Raw genomic sequence first — 11,759 nt, 5'->3', positions numbered from 1 at the left:
GAAAAAAGATGAGCCTGCGAGGTCATGACGTCTTTACATCATCCATACATGTACTCGCGAAAAATGTCAATATTTGTCTAAAAGTGTGATACTGAAACATTTCCAAACTTTATGATTTCAGTCCGATTTTGGAGAGACATCTTCCGTCCTGTCCGCCCAATTTTACTAATATTAGTTTTATCTGTCGTGGCATTACGCTTTTATGAAGGACACAAACCAGGGAAGGAACTCGCAGCACGGCCCAGGTCTCTTTTCCCCTTGTAGATCCCTGATTTGAGGGACGAATTCCCTGTGATGCGGCTGCCAGCTTCATTTTGGCACAGCTGGCCAATCTATCAATCATATAAAGATGTTTGCAGAATCAAGCAGGCATTATGTCTGTCCTAAGGTATCATTCGCATCTGCAATTATATTTAAGTGGGTGACATCAAAGTGGTCTGAGCAAGCTGGATAATTACAATATGGCACCTATTAAAGGGGATGGCTAGTAACTGATCAGTGGGAATCAGTGGGAATGCTGGAGGATGATTGTTCCAATCCTTGTGGGATTCATTTATTTAAGAGTACATTATATATCTATTATTGTGTGAAAATTATTTGCTTCAGAATGGTCTCATATTCAAGTAATGTGCAGTTTAATGTTTCTAGGTTAGCGTGCCTGGTCAGTGACGGGGCATTAATCTGCACATTACTTGAATATGAGACCGTTCTGAAGCAGATAATTTTCACACAACAGTAGATATATAATGTACTCTTAAATGAATCCCACAAGGATTGGAACAATCATCCCTCAGCATTCCCACTGATTCCCACTGATCGGTTACTAGCCATCCCCTTTAAATGTAAACGATTTCCATTCAAAACTTTAGTGGTGTCATCTTATTTAGAAGCTGAAGAAGTTCTTTCTCGCTCTGAGAAACATGACAGGTGGTGGAACTTTGCATCACTTTGTTCTCTGGCTCTTTGATTGATAAGATAAAATCATCCTTATCAATTCCAGTGAAAAATCATCTCCGTCCATAGTGACGCTGCGTGGCTCTTAAGTGTGCTATCAAATGATATAGGAAGAAAAAAATTAATCACTGTAAACATTGATAATGAAATGTTACTGATAATGTAGTCGAGTGTATACCAAAGAAAGAATAGACCTATAGAAATGTAAGGATTCACATTTTCCATGACATGTGCGGGTGGAACTTTTCATAAATTTGTTCTTCGGCTCTTTGATAAAGATAAAATCATACTTATCAATTCAAGTGGATCCCCTCCGTGCATAGTGACGCTGGCTCTGAAGTGTGGTATCAAATGACGGAAGAAGAAAAACCTACTGAAAACATTGATAATGATATAAAGAGATGAGAATGTGTAAAGCAGATCTCTATCAAAGAAAGGCATCTATATGGGAATGTAAGGCTTCATATTTTCCGTAAAAAAAGTGATATCATTCAAAGTGACAATCAATGCTGATTAGATAGAGAAACTTATGTCACGTCTTCATAAGTTTCCCTCTTGGATGTCCATCAGAAATCTTCAATATCTTTATACTCCTTTATTGTTTGACATGAATTCAGTGACATTTTACTTCTCTCACACCTTCACTGCAATAAGCCAGAGCTGCGACGATTAGACGATTAGCAAAAACGACTTGTCAAGGGGACGATATTATTATTTCTCAAGAAGGCCTATAATTGTTGTGTTTTTTAATAAGACGAATATAAAGTTTTAAGGGTATGACGTAATCGCCATTTTTGTGATACCCATGCTACTTGCGTATATAAGGGATATTAGCTATGTTAAGCACGGTAATAATAATAATGATGATAAATACTAACATTTCCGTTTCAAACGAGCAATTAAGGGCAAAACTCAAAATGTGACTTATTTTGGGACCGAATTCAATGAAAGATTCCATCGGTCGATTCGCATGGCGTCTCGTCAATAACGTCAGCTTGAACACAGATCGGAGTGACTTTCATTTTAAAGTAAAGCATTTTAATGTTTTGTTTGTTTCCTGTCCTATTGTTTTCTTTTTGTTTTTGTTTTGCCTTCGTCATCTTTTATCAGCATATTTGGGGAAGCTAAGGCTGTCTTCATGACGGCAGTTGCTCATTCAAGGCAGATTGATTAAGCGCGAGTATGCCCATACTAGTAGTGCTACTATACCCAATCTTCAAATTTGTTTGCAAATACGAACATATTGTGTCAGATATGTGCATTATGTATAATAATTTATGTATTACCAAATCACCCACTTCTCCCACTAAGAATTCTGCTGCAGACGTCTTTTCATGATTGAATTGGCGCCTCAGTTTCACTGTACTGTAAAAGTGGAAATTTCCAGAAACCAGCGAGAAAATTGGAAAAAAAAAACAAACAAACATGTGAATCTTCTTGCACATCATAAATAATGATCCACTAATAAGTGTTTTGATTCCGCGGAATTAAAAACTCGCGAAATTCGTCTTTAATGCCCAGCCGAGTGCGAAAAAAAAAGAAGATACTCGCGCTAGCGAAATTAACCCATTTTACGCCGTCGGGTAGCCTATATCTTATATTGGAGAGAGATTACATACAACTAGTTGAATCTATCGATCTGCAAATGATCAGAAAGAAATATATATAAGGCCCACATATGCCCTGTTATAATGTATAGGGCTTGACAATAACTACTTTTTTTTTTTTCTGGTGGCTCATGGGTCATTAAAATCTTGAAACCTGAAATTTTGGTGGCCTGAAAGAGGAATGAAGGTGGCCCCCAATAAAAACAAAAGCAACTTTAGTTGCCTAATCCGGGCCACCAAAAGATAGCCATTGTCGAAATTTGGTGGCCTGACAACAATTTTTAGTGTCCCCGGGCCACAGGGCCATCCGCTATTTATGTATATAGACGATTTTTCCCCTTTAATACACTCTTAAAAAGAAAAGGGTAAATCAACATTTAAAAGGGGCGAGGAGTGACAACGTTTTTAAACTGTTGTTTTCACCCTTTTATCCGGCTGAATCCAACAATTAGATGTGCTACATACAGCAAGAAAAGGGGTGAATACAACATTTTAAAAACGCTGTCACTCCTCGCCCCTTCTAAAACGCTGATTTACCCTTTCCTTTTTAAGAGTGTACGCATACTTTCTATCAACGATGATATTCACAGCAAGGTGATTTATGTAGGCCTATTATAGCTCTTTTGTTTTGTAGCTCCCGCATGGTTGGAGCACTTAGCTGTGCAGCGGTATACATAATGGTACCAGGTAATCAATGTCTTTGGTTGCAGGACTTTTACGGGACTAGGGAGGTGATCACCTCTCTGATGGGACTTTTACTGCATTCGGTTAAAGTTTACATGATCCAAACTAAATTTGACTTGAACACAATTCAAGCTCAGTTACTCTGTATAGTTTCAATACAGCTAAACTTGTTATAACTCATTGTCATTGTAGATATTGTGATAATCAAGGGCCCTGCATAATCAACGAACAATAAGCACGCTATCAAAATGCAATTTGAAGGGACATTGATGGTTTATTGGCGGTCCCATGGAATTTGGACCTTGCGTTCGATTCATTTACCGTGCTGTCCTAGTAGTCCGTTTGGTTTATTGGTATTTCAGAGTTGATAGGGGAGTATCTATCCAACAACCTGCAGTACATGAGTCTTACATGTCACAAGGAAAGCTTTTTTATTTCTATACGGAGAGCAGGTGCAAAATGCATGACACCATGATTTATAGAACCAACTTATTGCAAGTAAAACTACCGTTCCAGTGCTGTATATAACGCCGCTGGCTGGAAGCCCATTAGAGGTCTGTTAACTTAACAGGCTGTAAAGACGCCCAACCTGCGTCTTGAAATCATAAGCGAAAATCTATCTAATGTTTGAGTATTAGCAATGCAGCACAAAATCAGCGCAGTGTTTCGGTCAAACCATCGTCGATTCCTTCAAGATTTTTCGATGTCACTTTGTGAGACGGGAAACAGACGACCATGGAGCGGTAAGCATTAAGAAAATATTTGGTGTTGTCATGATCTCATGAAGCCATTAGACATTCAAAAGGATCAGGTGTAGCTTTCAAGGGTTAATTTGTCATGATACACTCAGGTTGATCAAACGGAGGGGGTCGTCCGCGCGAGATGTTGATTCATCCTAACGCCGTTGTGTCTTTTTGTGTGACATCAAACTATGTATTGCAAAATAAAGCTTGAAATGACGGGTAAAGGATTTCAGAAAATGTATCATTTTACTGTAAAACTAACTGGACGACGTCTTGAAGCAGTCAAACGAAGCGATAATTGCTTTCATTTTACCCAATCTGCCACCCGAGTCCATAATTTTGTAGGACCTAGTATATGTAATGATTTGATTGCTATATTGTACTAACTAAATTGCAGAGGATGGGAGAGACACTCCTCTCTGGCCATACTTTTTAAAAAACTTTTTATTGGATGTAAGCCAACAGGTAAACAACATATCTACAATATTTACAACAGGTTCACATAAAGTCAATATCAGCAAGGTCAACATATCACATGCTAAGTATGCAGAATATTAATTATACAGAAGTTTCAGCTGTCAATATCTTGTGGGAATTGGATGTTATTTATATAGTTGCCAAATATTACAATATATTATATCATCTCATAAAAGTACCTAAAACGGGCATACAATAAAAAAAAAACATTATGGAGGGTTAAGTTGGATTGTCCATTTATTCAAATGGTACGGTAATTTGTCTGTCTTTTCTGCAATTTTCTTTTCAATATTTTGTTTCATTTTTGCAAAAACCAGAAATGCCTCAAAAGTTGGATGGTGATGATCTTGAAATTTGCACACATATATGAAATACCTCAAACATAAAAACAGAAAATTGATACATGTTTTATGTTTTGTTTCCTCATCAATACTAACCTCCCTGGCCATTTCCTCTCACCTCCCTGGTTGCAGGGACGTGCATGTGAGAGAGGCTCCCGCTGGAAGAATTTGCAAAGCGTATCATTCACTCGATCACCGAGAATCTGTTGTGTAGAACAGATGGCGTTCCATAGGGTAACGTCACCACATCGCATCTATAGTATACGTCATCATTTATTTTCTTAATTGAGTTTTTAACATAATAAATGTGTTTTTGATGGTATTTGCCCCTACATCATATGAGAAATTGCACATTGGAGGGTTGTAAAGCTTCTCAAAGGGACACTTGAAAATGATGCCCTTTGGGGTTTTTTAAAAATAAATCTTGCAGTTTTGATTAGTTTCTCATAAGATGAATAGGCCTACATAGATGCAGGCAGTTATCCTTGATTAAGGGGGTGTCATCATCACCTTATTGCCTAAAGTAAAGTACTGTAAAACACTTTGATTTATCAAACAGATTAACTTTATGTATGAGCTGTTTCAGTGGTATCCCAAACAAAGAAAATAGTCACAATCATTCTAAGTTATTTGATACTCATGACAACTATGTACTAAGATCTAGTGCCACAAGAACATAATAAGAAAACAATTTGTAATTAAGCATGGTTAGAGGTGGGGGGGGGGGGTAGAGGGGGAAGAGGGGAGGGGGTATAGGAGAGGAGAGGGGGAGGGGAGGGAGGGAGGGATTTGACAGAATAGATCAACACAAACCAGCAGAGCTTGTATAGGATGAATACTTCACATTGACTTGTGTGCATTGCGTGCATTCTCCATAGGGCTCACACGGGTAAATAATTCCCCATAGAGACGTGTGTTAAAATCCAAAATTCAAAAAATTCTGTAAAATAGCTGGGAGAAATGAGGTGTTTGATCTTCACTAAACCTGAATAAGTGAGATATACCCTAGCTGTCATCCATCAAATTTCCAAGGCGGGTTCTTCAGCTCAAACTCTGTCCAAGGGTTCGCAAAGCCAGGCTACGAGTTCTTTTCACTCAAAAAATCACCTATATTTTCTGTACATGCACCCAATGAAATATAGCCTCTTCAAATTCCATGAGAAAAGCTTTCATCTTCAAACCAAAATGCAGTTTGTAGAGGAATTCATACTCAATATCTCCAACTATTCAATTTTATGCCAAATTGCATTATTGATTTTTATAACACATTTTTTTTCTTAATTTATTTTAGTATCGTTGGTACGAATTTGTGAAGGGGTCTGGGACATTTCATTTTATTTGTAGGTGTGAGCCCTAGAACTAGTAGGCCTATACAGTGAAACTTTTTTTTTTTCAATTTAAAATCGAACAAAATTAAGGAGAGTTCTTTAATTGTGAAGATTCGCTAATTTTCACAGAAGAGTTCTTGAACAGTCAATATGATTAGCATGGAAAATATTATGAGTGAGTTGATGTCATCACACAACTTGCCAAATAGTTTGAACACTGCGTAATATACGACTTATCTTGAAATTTCTTCTTCTTCTTCTTCTTCTTCTTCTTCTTCTTCTTCTTTTTCAAACATAATAGGGTATGTGGATAAATCCATGTCAAATCATCAATGCTTGTCACCCGACTCCCTTCGATAAAATGTTCCCCAGAGTGTCTGGCGGAAAAAAGCAACAACAATAAACAAACAAACAAACAAACAAACAAACAAACAAACTAACTAACTAACTGTAACTAACAAACATGCCCCAATGTCCATTGGTCGCTAAGTGATAGCCTCACAAAGCTACCAGTGCGCATTCCAACATATGAGTTTAACGAAAATTACGCAATTTTTATTGAGTGGGTTTTTTTTTTATGCAACAATGCTCATTATCTGGAAATTCAAAGAAATTTATACCCTGTGCAATACAAGTTGACTGTGATGCGAACTTGACATTTTGTTCAGAGACTCCAACTCTCCCGTTTTCGACGGGAGATCTCCCGCCGAAAACCCATTTTTGCAAAATCTCCCGTTCTCCCGCTTGAGATTTAATTTCTCCCGCCCTGGCTCTGTGTCTCCCGTTGGAAAGGATTTTTTACTTATTGCTATTGTATGTTGAAAAAATAAGCCTTCGATAGCACCAGAGAGCATCTAGAACCCTAGGAACTTCGTGCCTCGCACACATCAACTTGGAGTCTCCCGTTTGCTAGGGGTTTCAGGCGGGAGAATCTCCAGATCAGAAGGTGCTTTGGGTTTGAGTCTCTGTTTGTTAACGCGCACGAGGTCACCGAAAATAGTGGTAAATGTCAATTTCAAAATCTTTATAAAAAAAGATATAGGCTTATATCTTCAATATTATCACCTTTGGTTAAAAAAAAAAATATTGTTCTGTTAAAGGAGACCTCCGGATGATTTTCAGATTTTTACATTTGAACAACTATAAATTAGTAATACTGAGGACAGAGTTTAAAAATTTGTGATAATTGGGATGAAGAATAAGAATATTTTCAAAATTTAGAACAAATTGCAATGAACAAGGATGATGACATGGCAGAGTCACCATAAGAATGCATGAGTTGGGGCTCAAGGAAGCAGAACAAAAGAAGAAGGCATGCATAGATTATTCACAGGTGAACTCGCAAGCAAGCGATATTGTAATAGAATTACACTGCTACATTTCTGAAATATGTGAACCTCCTATGTCATCATCCTTGTTCAGTGTAATTTGTTTAAGGTTTTTTTAAAGTATTGTTTCTCTGCTCAAGAACCACAATAAATTTCACAAATCTATACATGGAGTAGTCAATTTATGTACTACATGATATGAAATTATGAAAATCGTCTGGAATGTCCCTTTAAAGATTTTGATTTGCTCCGTAATACAAGTATTCTGCGAAAAATCAGCGCAATCATTTTCGTGCATACCATTTTTACGGAGAGCGCCCTCAAAGTTAGCAAACAGTAAAAATGTGCCAAGTTCAATATTATGATGGTCATTCACGGATCATAGGCCCTACTTAGTACACCCTTCGTCCAACCTTTGTCCAGTCCTTGGAATGGCATCAATGTGTGTGTTTGATAGAAATTTACCTGTATCATCTTTGATTTTTTATTTATTTATTTTGTGTGTGTGTGTGTATTCCCGATATGTTAAATAGTAAAGATGCCACCGAATATCACGGGGTTTAGAGGACTTTTCGAGTTTCCACACCTTCAAGATGAAAAGTCCCAGCCCTGTGATATTTGCAATAAGAATAATCTTTTATACACAATTGTTTTAGTGATAATTATGCACCTCAAAGCGCTTTTGATGCATAACTAGCGACCTTGTTCAAAATTTAATCCAAAATTTTATAAAACCCTTTATTGCTATATCATTACCGTATACATTCTTAAGAATTATAAAGAGAAATTTCTCTTTGTAATAATATTGCATGTAGGCCTATAGGCCTAATAAGCATTTTAAAACAGTACTTCACTGTTTTTTTTCAAGAATTATGAAATAAGCAGCCTACGTAGGGGGCCTATTATGTGCTCTTCTTCACGATCTAGTATCGCTTTATTGTTCACCGGAATATTAATAACTTGACCTTATGAAAATGTTTCTAAAATCATGGGCCGTCAATAAAGTCCACACACAACCGGTGCTTTATGGCACGATACACAAAGTAGTGATACTTTCAGAAGCTCAAAGGCTTTACGTGGTCTTTTATATGTAGGCATAGCTGATAAAAGACCAAGATACTAATTGCTAGTAATCTATACGTGAATTACATTCACTTAGCTTATCTGGCAATGACTCTTACACTGTACTTATGACCTTCAAAGTCATGAGAACATGAACCGGAATGTCTACTCCTGCTGACGAACTTCAGCTATAGGCCTAAAGACCTGTAGGCCTATAATAAGGTGTATGACCAATAGGTCCTCCTTGCATTTCTTGGACAAACACGAAGGTTTTCCATGATGTTATAATACTCTGAAGTAATTGATGACTATACTATAGCTTGAATTTATGTTAAAATTATAATCCTTTAATTCTGACAAATCACTTTGACCTATAGGCCTACACACGTACAAGATTGTACATCGCCACCTTCAAAATCATAAAGAATGCCAATGCCTAATGATAGGCCTACTCGTACCATTTAGTACTTGATTTTTTTAATTCTTCGAAAATCGATCCACGTAGGCCTGGCCCCTCCCCCCCCCCCCCCCAAAAAAAAAGAATAAATAAATAAATAAATCATGTTATACCAAGTCCTTACATTAACGGGGTCCAGGCGGGGACGCGCACCCCCCCCCCCCCCTTATTTTATGTTGAAATCAAAGAAGTAAAAAGAAACGAATGGGGGGGGGGGGGGGGGAGGGCCGGGGGGGGGGGGTGCGCGAGCACCCCCTTTAATTTTGTAAAGATGCCCCCGCCCTTTAATACGAATTCCTGGATCCGCCCCTGGATCCGTCATGGGTGTTTATCCACCTGTTTTAGGCTAATGAAACAATTTACATGTCAAGTGCGGCCTTGATCCGTGATGCTAGGAATAATAAATTAAAAGAAAAGAAAATCTACGTTTAGATCTCAGCATTTTACTAGTAGTAATTACGACGGTTAATGAGAACGCCTCCCGGATAGGGCAACTGAATAGGCCTACACTCCGTCTCACTTCTAAATTCGTGGAAAATTACAAGCGAACGATTGCATGTGTGGATCAGCTGATCTTGTGTTCCTGCCTACGTGCCATACTATGGACATAAAAGTCCCTACTTGCACGTGTTGTGTGTCGCGACATGGTGTGATACATTGTAGAATGTACAATGTTGCGAAAGCTCAAACCATGGTACGTTCGTCGAAAATTTGTGTCGGGATCGGGAGATGCTGTGTGGTAGAGGAAAAGAACATCACCCCTGGAATTCGTCAAATTCTAGAAAGGGCTTCGCCATTCAGCTCTCTCCTCATAAGGTGTATTACTAGTAATCGCGCTGTTATTTAATACGAGCACGATCAAGGCAACATAGGCGGCCAGGCTGGGGCTCAGTGGAATCAGCGAGTCGCTAGAGAGGCCGAGCTCATTGTCACGCTTTATACGCCGTGCGGTCGTCAGGCATGTGTACCAACCGCGCTCAAAAGTGGAGTTAAAGGTTATTGTAAGTCAAAAGCAGCATTTTGCATAGTTGAGTAGTCTTACATTCAATAGGTCTTGAGCCGTTCGTTACTTACCCCAAATTTCACAAATGCGTGTAGGCCCTATACGCTTTTCAAACAAATGAATGTTGTCACCTTTTTTTTTTCATGAAATTGCCATTTCATGATAAAATATCTATAGACACTAGCTAATATGATGAAAGAAAGTGAAAAAAAAAAAAACATTGTCAATGAACCCGAACAGACAGAGATATATGAATAATGATAAGGCAGGAAGTTGTAATTTTATTGTAATGTAAGTTTTTGACAAATGGAATCTCGAATGACATAAGAGTCAGCTGAAGACTATCATCCATGTGGCTTTTTAAATTGATGATTGTAAATTATAATGGTCTAGATGTCAATGGAATGTAAAAATAAATTTTGAAAGAATGAGGTTTTACGTTTGTCTATACATATATGATGCATAAAAAATCTACACCAAGGTTTGACTTTAAAAAAAAAAAAAATGTAGGAAATGTGAAATCAGTTGAATGGAGAGAAATAAAAGCTATTTTCAATTCACGATACTTTTTTTTTCTCTCTCTCATGAAATCTCTTTGTTCGCGGAAATGGTGCGCAGAGCAATAATGTCAACTATGTGTGTCATTTGTGTTGGATTCACCAATGCTTGTCTGAATTTAGATCTGTTAGTGTTAAAGATGAATTGATATTGGGTCAATCAGTTCGAAGATCTGATCAAGTTTAGACACATTCCCATCAGATTGTATATCTTTTAGCACATTTTAGCAGATATTAACGATGCTACAAATATACAGTATACATTATTGATGAATTTGTATTAAGCAATACGTAAAAGATGTTAACTGTAGTTGGAGTTTACAACAATATGAAGTTTTAAAGCAATTTGATTAACTTGTTTAACTTACTTGATTCTTGATTCTCTTGGGTAGGCCATAGACTGAGGGGGTTTTTTTTCCCCCTTAAATTCATAGTTTTTAAAATTCATCTTTGTTTTTAAATAACTTTCAGTAGACAACTGTTGTCCAGCCCAATATTAAGGCAAATTTTGCAGGCAACTTTATCACAAGGAGAGATAACCCAGTCATTGTTGACAAATTAAGTCCAATTTATTGTACATGTAGAACCTGAGTAAAGTGAGAAAATTCTAGGTACATGTACATGCCTGGATATGAATTGATAACTGGAATTAAATATATTTTGTTACATGTACATGTACAAGTTTTTTGAAAAGGATGAAGAGTTGTTTTTTATTTCCAAAAATAAAAGCTTGACTATTCAACTCAACAATCCAGTGGATTCTTGCAGAATTTTTGCAGAATCTCAGTTCTGATTCTTCTTTCGATGAAGTACAGGCCACCTTGTGGTGTATCAGCGTAAATTTGTCACATACAATGTACATGTATTATGTGTGTGTGCTTTCATTCATTTACTGTTGATACTGTAGCAGCTTTCATCCTTTCCTACCTTGGAGTCAGTTTGATCATTGCTGAGTTGAATTACAGGTTGGGTTTATATATATATATATATATATATTTTTTTTTTTTTTTTTTTTTTACATAGCCTAATTCTGCTGGTTTGATATGATTAATGTGCGAAAAGGAAATTATGTAGTAAATATTGAAATGCCAATGGGAGTTCAAGGTCTGTGAGGTGATGATATCTGCACCTCTTCCACTTTGCATTATTATTAATTGTAGCATTGACTTGCCATACATTGTTGTGAAACTTTGGAATTCTGTTAATTGAAAATTATAT

The sequence above is a fragment of the Diadema antillarum genome, unplaced genomic scaffold (assembly GCF_040938485.1).
Source record: "Diadema antillarum isolate AM-2024a unplaced genomic scaffold, OU_Dant_1.0 seq00000550_RagTag, whole genome shotgun sequence".
Classification (NCBI taxonomy): Eukaryota; Metazoa; Echinodermata; class Echinoidea; order Diadematoida; family Diadematidae; genus Diadema; species Diadema antillarum.
The sequence above is the reverse complement of the archived record's forward strand: the minus strand, read 5'-3'. Positions refer to the sequence as shown.